The sequence below is a fragment of the Citrus clementina genome, unplaced genomic scaffold (assembly GCF_000493195.1).
Source record: "Citrus clementina cultivar Clemenules unplaced genomic scaffold, Citrus_clementina_v1.0 scaffold_2, whole genome shotgun sequence".
In the NCBI taxonomy this organism is placed as follows: Eukaryota; Viridiplantae; Streptophyta; class Magnoliopsida; order Sapindales; family Rutaceae; genus Citrus; species Citrus x clementina.
In genome coordinates, this window is record NW_006262688.1 from 20,013,680 (window position 1) to 20,023,183 (window position 9,504).

Sequence of the window (9,504 nt, forward strand, 5' to 3'; positions counted from 1 at the left end):
AGCTAGCTTGCATTTTAATGTATTGTTTTGTTTTTGTCATTGTTTGAATCCAAACAGGATATTCAGTTGTTGAATTTAGTTATTGAGTTAATTAACATCTATAAATTCAGTTTATATTTATGTTGTTGCAGCAACAATTTAAATAAATAGAATTTCTAACATAATAAAGTGAAATAAATCATAAACTTATATTTCGAAAGAAAACATTATTACATGTCTACGAGTATTTTCTTGTTACATAGTACAAATTAAAACAACTTAAAAATAACACTTGAATATATAACATATCACAACAATCACAAGTATTTTAATATAATTATATCTTGGTGTCTGTCTCCTTCGAAGTTCGTCGTCATACAATTGTCTTTGCATTTCACATTCTTGTATATGCTCGATTTGTTTATGAAATAATTGAAATTTAACGGATAAACACTCAATCTCCAATGCAACTTCCAAACATCCTCCACTAACAAGTCAATTTTCTTTTCACTTGGTTTACGATCTTCTGCCCATTGAAAATTCTTACATCCTTTAGAAAGCCAAGATTTGCGATTTGGATTCTTTGTTGTACGTGATGTTAATAACTCCATCTGATTACCACATATGCTATACAATTACAGTGAGTTTCGAATTTCACTTGTGCTAGATGACATTGTGATTAATTGAATGATGAAACTACGAAACAAAAAAACAAGAGAAGAAAATGAAAGGAAAAAAGAGCATTAAAACAAAAGCACTCTGCAACAATTTGAAAATAAATCATAACAAAAATAATTTTTGTGCCCAGGCCAAACAGTAACTTATGAGAATAAAATTCAGTGCAGTGATTAATTCCAAACAGTGCGTTTTCATTTTAATTAAAACGGTGAGTTTCAATTTGCAGCTTGAGTCGGGGCACAAGTCGGGAGAAGTAGCCCTTTCCTTTAACATAATCTATGGCTACAAAAGAAATCAAAGTTGGACCTTCCATTTGGCTCATTTGTCAAGTGATTGATCTACCAAATTGATGAGTGTTAAATCTAGTTTAACAAGGTGCATGTGAGTTCAGACATATGGCATGACCTCAGTTGTTCACGTTCATTTTCCCAATCCAAGCATCATAAATCTAAGAATTTACCAACAAAATACAAAAATCATGTTTAAAAACAAATAAAAGTAGGCACTTCATAAAATGGGGTTAAAGATTAGATCTGTAAATGTATGAAATTGTTAGTATTTTCAAAACTATAAGTGAAAAATGATAATTTTAACTTTTACTAAATATAAATTATCTAGTGTTATCTTTAACCCTCTAATCCAATATTAATTCTGAATAGCTGAGATTATGCCACGTGTCTGAACTCATGTGCACCTTGTTGCACTAGATTTAACACTCATTAATTTGGTAGATTAATCACCTTGAAAAATGGGCATTGGCTATTGATTATATTGAATCCAATTATCCATAATGGTTGTAGTTTTAGACCCTTGGATTGTATTAGTAAATTTCATGTAGAGGTTGTGGTTGCAAGCTCACAAAAAAATGTTTTGTAAATGCTCACACTTGATCAACTCAAAATAGGCAAGAGCTCTCAAAAATTTATCTTGAGAAATCTGTACAAAATTGGTGGTGGATTTTTTAGGTGGGAGTTTTGTAGAGAAATTTAGTGTAAATCTAGAGTGAATTTTAGGGGAAAGTGCAGTTAATAAGCAGAGATTTTTCTTTTGTCTTCTCTTGTGTTTTCAATTTCCTTATATTATATTTTACTAGTTTATTAAATAAAATGAGTGTTTTGCTTGCCAACACAAGTAATTAATTTTCTAAGCCAAGTTAAAGGGTGAAACTCAAGGATTCATATTGTATAATTAATTACTCTCTCAAGTAAGTTTTAAGTTTAGTTTTTTTAGTTTCATGTTTATAAGTTGTAATCTCTACAAGTTATTCTCATTTCTTGTTAATTAGTAGATCTAGATCTCCTTGGATCTATGTGAGAATTTAAATATAATGTCGACACACCAATATGGTGGTGATAGCTCTCCAAAATAGGTATGGTATATGATGTACTTAATCCTTATATTAATTCATAGAGTGATTAATTGAGAACTAAGTCACATAATTTTCAAACTGGTAAAGCAAATGCAAAATATAAATATGAAAAGAGTATTATAACCATCATTTGAGTACCAAGAGTGGGTCCTGTAACCTTAGGACTTGTTTAATTTAGATTATTCCTTGTTAACTTCTTTTTTTGCAATTACTTTTATTTAGTAATTAATAGCCAGATTTTGAAATTCCATGTGATTTAACCAGAACTCATTAGGTTATATTATAAATAGGCACCCTTACACTTAGGAGAATCAACCACTTTTAAGTTGTTGACTCGTGTCAATCAGCCTCATCAACCATAATACCACACATCATAGTAACTGGTATACTTAAATGTCTCGTCCAAATATCACCCAATATCCCCAGTGTATTAAAAGAATATATTGTAGCTAATGCAACTTAAACATCCATAATCATTATTTCATAATATCATCATGCAATGTAAAATAAATGATCAAAATATCTTAATAATATCATCTATGTCTCCTAACACAATCACATGGCCAAAACTTAAAATAACTATAATGTCAGGGTCAACTGGTACTATAATCTTATGTTGGGGGAAAGTATAGTAAAATGAGATGAGCGAGTAGATAATAGGTTTTGAAAGTATACTTCAAATTAAGTATGCTATTGTAATATACAATTTTAATCATAATATGTATAAAAATATGACCGCGTATAGTAAAAATATTTAAACTTTAAATCAAATAACTATCATTAAAAAGGAATACATAATCATGTGCATAATAATCCTGAAATTCATATCAAGAGAACATATATGCATAATTAAATAAGTACCCAACGAAATAATCTTGTCATACCTGAAACTCATAGAGGCAGTGCAATAACATATTGAAAGTATACTATCATGCCCGAAACTATAACGGATAGACTGTTGATTTGCTATCTCATCATACTACATACATAAAAGAAACCACAAAGGGCGAAACCACCCAAGAACTTGGCCCAAAGCCCTGTGAATATCTATAATTGTATCTAAGTGTAACTGTATCTTTATACTTATCCCTGTTTGTTGGGAAGAAGGGTATTGTCTAATAATTTTGAAAACAAACTTTTATTCGCATATACATAAGCATTTTAAATATACTTTAAAAATATATTCCTTTTCATAAAATATTCTTATACATTTATAATCAAAACTATTAAAGAAAATAATTTATCATATCCTATAAGAAACACATCAACATGCAAATAAATATATTTCTAGAAAACTCAGTCTAAGCATTAAACATTCTTTGTAAACATGATTTACTTTTCTAAAATTATATTCATAAGAAAATATAAAATATAAATTTAGTATATTCCACTTAGTACGACAACGCTCAAGCTTGGCTTTCGTCGACATCTGCAGATTGACTCATGTTCGTGGCTCCTCCTAAATCAATGAAACATCATAGTTACTTTACAACTATGAGAAAACTCAAGACTAGCATTATATGGCGTAATTTCACTAGTGATATTTATCACGAAATCTACAACTCTTAAATCCATATTTGCAACCCAAAATTAATAGAATACCCTCCATCCTTAAATCTCTCTTTACGCTTAAACTTCCATACTCCACCTCAATAATTAAATTTTCATATCTTATAATGCTAATAAATCATCCACATTATCAATAATCTAATTAATAACCATAAATTACCTAAACATAATACATAATTATAAATTATATACATACTAAATCAGGAAAACAATGAGGGCTATGAGTTTTTGGCTCTACAATGTCTTGTTGGTATGCTTGTGTTCCTAAAACAATCCAACAATTACAGTATTACACAAATTCGCTTGGGACCAACTTTACCTCGTTTTTGGAATCCATAGCTTTGAATAAAGTATACAAATCTTGAAATTAACTTCATTCCCATGAAATTTAACATAAATAAAGATAGAGTGATAGAAATCTTACTCCCTTTAGTGACATCTTATTTACTTGAATTACACCTTTCTCACTCCAAACACATTCTCCCTCTCTCTCTCTCTCTGTAGTTTCCACTTTCAAATTCTCCTTCAATGGATCTTCCCAAACGAATTTAGGGTTAAAAACAACTCCAATAAAAGTTCCTTAAATCAAGATTTACAAGGCCCAAGCCTTAATTTTTGCCAAAATCCTAAAACTTAAAAATTCCCCATTTTTGGTTCTCTTGGCCATGAGCTTTTCTTTGAAAAAATGGTAATTTATTTATTTATTTATCTTTTGCTTTATGTTTATATAAATTTAATGGTGGGCTTGGTTTTTTTTAGTAAATTAAGGATAATGGGCTTTAAATAATGGGCTTCTAAAGCCTTATGCCCAAGGGAATAAATGATGTTTAAAAAATTCATTTGTTACAGTCTCAAATGAAGAGTGGACAGCACACACAACATGAATAAGCCTTTGTCATTTATTATATTCATTTCAATTACTTAAGCGCCAAACTTAAGAGGCATAACTAAACTAATCGTACATTTATGCTCCTTGAATGTGACGGGAGCTGTTAAGGCAGCTCACTATCTTAAAAAGAAGAAAAGTTAAAGCCACATCAGTAGATCCAGTGTTGCAACTTGACAACTCAGCATAAATTTGTTAGACATGTTCCATATCTAATTAATTATATCAGTTTAATTTAATTGATTAGTTTACTGTTACAATTTATAATGTTTAGAAAAGCCTATAAACATTTGGAAAGCTGTACTCTCATTAGCAAAAATAAGATTTGAAACAAAGAAAAGTTTTCTTTCATTTTCTCTGCTTCCAAACAGCATTCTTCATCATTTCTATAAAGTTTCAACTTATAGTCCTCACTGGACTCAATATAAGCTCAAGCGATCTCTTATCCTGTAGCTATTTTCTTAAAATAATGTTCAGAAAGATTCATGATCAACGCTTGTGCACAAATTGTTTGTTCTGATATGCATAAAGTAGTCAATCAAGTAAATTGATTATCGATTCTCGGAATGAGAAGTCCCACAATCTTTAAAATACTAGAAATTATGGCATGCTTTGATAAGGCCTAGAGTTAAGGGCAAATGAGCGGACCAACTAAAGTCAATGAGGGTTTCAACCCCTTCTAGGCCATAATTTTTTTCTTTTAAATGTGTCTCAAACCCTTTATAAAAGAATTAAATAAAAATAATTTAAGCATATTTTTTTATATAACAACATACTCATAGTTTAATAGTAAGAATATATACTATTTAGTAGTTTTAGGGATAGCCATATAATTTTTAGACTATGTTATATATAATATAACATATAGTAAATTTATGAGTTGTCACCCATGACAACTCAATTGTACACGTGGCTACGATGAGGTCTATCATTTAAAATAAATAATTTATTATGACTATTTTTTTAATATTTAAAAAATAATAGAATTTGAATTTTTGATACTTTAGGCATATTTAAGTGAACGGCAAAAAATTAAATACCTCAAATTAAATTAAAATTTTGAACTAAACCCCTTAATTTGAGTATTTGGATCCCATACAGATTGATAAATTGGAAGCTGGTCCAGTTCCTTGCCTTGAAACAAACACCCCATTTATAATCAGTGAACTAAATGCGATTAATAAGAGCAAGCCATTAACAAATGAAAAAATGTATGTGAATTAACACACAAAGAAAGGAAAACAATCCCATCACCCGATCAAATACGTATTTCCAAATTAGGAAACTTTCTAGGTCAGAATAATATTTACAATTTTCAGATTCTATTGAGGACAAATTTCTCATCATGTTCTAAAGCTTCGTCACAGAAAATTACAATCTCGAACCCTAGGATTTTATACTGGTATATCAATACATAGTAGATAAAATCATGTTGATGCCTATAAGCTTTAAGAAGAATCCAATTTAACTCTAGCTTCAACTTGTGTCAACTAGCACCCTAGCAGCTCGAGTACATGACTTTTCTAAGGGACTCTACAGATTCGTTCATTTTATCATCTCTTACTTTACTCAAAGCCATAGCGGAGGATAAAGAAAGTTTATTGGCTTGAACCATCGATCTGAGATTGGTCTCAGCACGTTGCTTAAGAAATCTCAGAGAGTAATTCCTTCTAACGAAGCCTTGGTCTTTCAAAGCCTCAACAGCTCCAACACTTGCTGCCACCATCCAAGCTTTGCCTTTTGCACTCATTTTGAACAAATATAATTGCCTTCAAATTTTTCTCTTCTCTTCTCTTCTTTTGCTTCATGATTCTTGATAAGATAATACATCACTTGTACAATGGAGTTGCAAGTTTCGAGGTATATATAGGGAAGATCAGTGCTCGTGTTCCTGCAGTGATTGCCTGATTGGCTTAGGCAAAAGCTTTGTCCTTTTGTCTTGTGGATTTTAAACACACGTAAGCTAAAAGTGTGTTGCTACTTCTGTCTCAAAGACAATGAAGAAATATAGTCATGTAGTAGAATTTAACTTAGCTGCTCGATGCTTTCTAACTGCAGCGAATTATGTGGGACGAATGAAATTTTAAACTAGTCAATACTTGGCAATATCACTTGTATTAATGAGCAATGTTGGGCTTCCTATGATTCATGATATGGCCTCAAACCGAACAAACTCCAGGTATTATGGTATGTTTGGTAATTTTAACCAAGGGAATGTGCTTTGCTGGAAAGGACTTGAGCATTAGGTACTTATTGACTCGTTCTGTTTAAGTTCTCACATTAATGCAGATGGAGTACATCACAAGGTAACTAAAATCTCAAGATCATATACATTATTAATCGCATATTTATGTACAATAAGCTGCGTCCCCTTATGAAAATGAAGCTTTAGTCTAATGGCACTAAAACTTTTCAAAGGAAACTGAGATTAGACATCAGTTAGGACCCCAGCAACTAAGATACATCACAGTCCTGAATGACTCCTCAGCTTGTTTAAGCTTGTTTTCCTCACTGCCTTTAGCAACTCGGCTATAATTTCTGGGATTAGAAGTACCTGAAAATATCTTCATTTGCTTAGAAGAACAAGCTGAGTCATTGGCGGATTTGATTGCTGAATCACTTTTAGGAGCTTGGTCCCTGATGCCCTGGAAGAGTTCCCTGCTTATGTTCCTTATCATTTCCAGTTTCAGAAACCAATTTAGGTGCTTTTCTTCAGATTTTATGCGTGTTTAATTGGCTACGTTTGAGTGAAGAAATGAGAAAGAAGATACTAGTAAAGAGTCTGAAGCTCTGTAATAACTTGAAAAAATAGTACTTCTATATATAGTGAATGAACAACTCGGAAAAAGATGGTGGTTTTGTCAAGTTGATTCCTGGTTTCAGAAAACATCTCCCGAAAGCAGCATCTCCTAGACATGAATTTATCAATCAAAAGAGCTTATTTATCCACTTGGCAAAATCCATTCCACAGAAATTTATTAAATTCTGCTACCTTTTAACCCGGTTCGATTACTCCGGAGTTGTACAAGGACAATGAAATTAAATAAACTTGGTCACATTGCTCTAATTGGAGACTTGAATATAAAATTTTGAACAATGAACACGTATTACAATCTAGCTATCCTATTTATAGTCAATCAAGGCTTTAATTAATTCAAGTGGGTTCACCAGTAACATGCAATTTCACAGGAATGTCTACTCTAGTACATGTTAGTGGCCAGATTCGGTCAAACAAATGCATTTTAATTCAATAGTGTAAGACAGAGAAAACCAAGCTTTAATCAGAGAAAACCAAGCTTTAATTATCTTTCTCAATATTTTTTTCTGGAGACTTTACAAGACAGCCCCGACTTTCTTTACCAAAAAATATTCATCTGCCCGTTCCTTGCCATTATGGCTTACTCTTACTTTGTAGTCAAGAAATAATACTAGTAATAAGTTAAAGAGCATACTGAAGATATTTGAAAGATACTAGCACATTCCTTCCATAAACATTGGACAAGAAAGGCACAACCCATGTGAATAGATGGATAACATGGGACACGTTTGAGTCAATCAGATAAGATTGACACATAACAATGCTTGCAAGTTGCTTTTTTTCTTCTCTTTTTTTTTTTTTTACCCTTTATTCTCTTTCTGCAGGCGATTGCTGTCAGCTTTTTCAATTGCTGCTACGTACATAAACTTTGTTACGCCCAAACTACTAAATCTACTAATGAGTTACGAAATAAGTACATTCCAGCCTGATGTTGAGGTGAACAAGCCTTACAGTTTTTGGTATGGCAATCAAAACATAGACAGTGAGATAAGCATTTCTTGAACCAATGAATATTTTATGACATGCTGATTCATCCGGCCTTGATCACCATATTTGTGGGGCAAGGCTGAGATGATTATGAAACGAGTGAGAATTGCGGTGGCCAGATCGTTTCGAAACTTTAACTTCAGGAATTTTGGAAAGTCGAGTTATAAAGATCTTCCCAAGCACGTTAGCACGCACTCATTTTGAAAAGTCGACACATATTAATTGCATGCAAGTTGAGAGTCAAAATTGATTGTCAGTAACACATAATTCAATAATTCAATAACTTTTGAGTTGCACTCATTCTGATGTACAATTAACTCCTTTGGAATCATAATGTTGGGACCAACCTAATTTAATTGTTCAGAAAACTTATAACTTAGTAGAGTTTTAATTATAAAAATTTTATTTTAACTTAATTATTCGGTGCAAGTAATAGAAAAGTGAATATATTAATATTTAAGTAATGGAGCCTATCTATTTTAATTTCTAAGCGTTGATGAAAGAGATTGATATAGTTTTAAAATACTAATATATATAATAATAGAGTATGAAAACATGCAAAATTGAGACCCCTGATGATATAGGAAGCATATAGGATAGAATATATTAAAAATTACAATATTGAGTCAACTCATGATTCAATATTTCATCCCGATTTATCTTGATTTATTTAGCTCATTTGAGTCATATTTGTAATTCAAATCTAATGAAGATTTTAGATTATTTTTCTTAGTTGAGAAGAATTAAGATTAAGTTGGTTACTAATATATGTAAGCTTATTATTCATAATTTATTATAACATATTTAAGCTTTTCATTAATAATATTTTAAATTAATCTCTTTGGGTTTATCTTTGTCATTAATTTGATGTTTCCTCTCTTTGAGAGTTATTCTTTCTTGAGTTCCAAGAACGTACATTAGAACGACATATAGCATTGCTTCCACACTGCATCAAGTGGTATTAGAGCTTGTCTCTATACCAAACAGAGCTTTCCCGACCGCCAACCACCCTCCATACACAAATTTTTCCTCCATCATCCATTAATTCCATCAATTTTAAAAAAAATAGAAATCAACAAAACCCTAACTGCCAATAGCCACCTTCACTGCCACCACAAGCAACTACGACTTCTGCTGTTCTTCTTATTTTCTATCAATCCTCTCTAACATATGAACACCCACATGTTGTGACCATAAGCCAGCCATCAACATCCATCC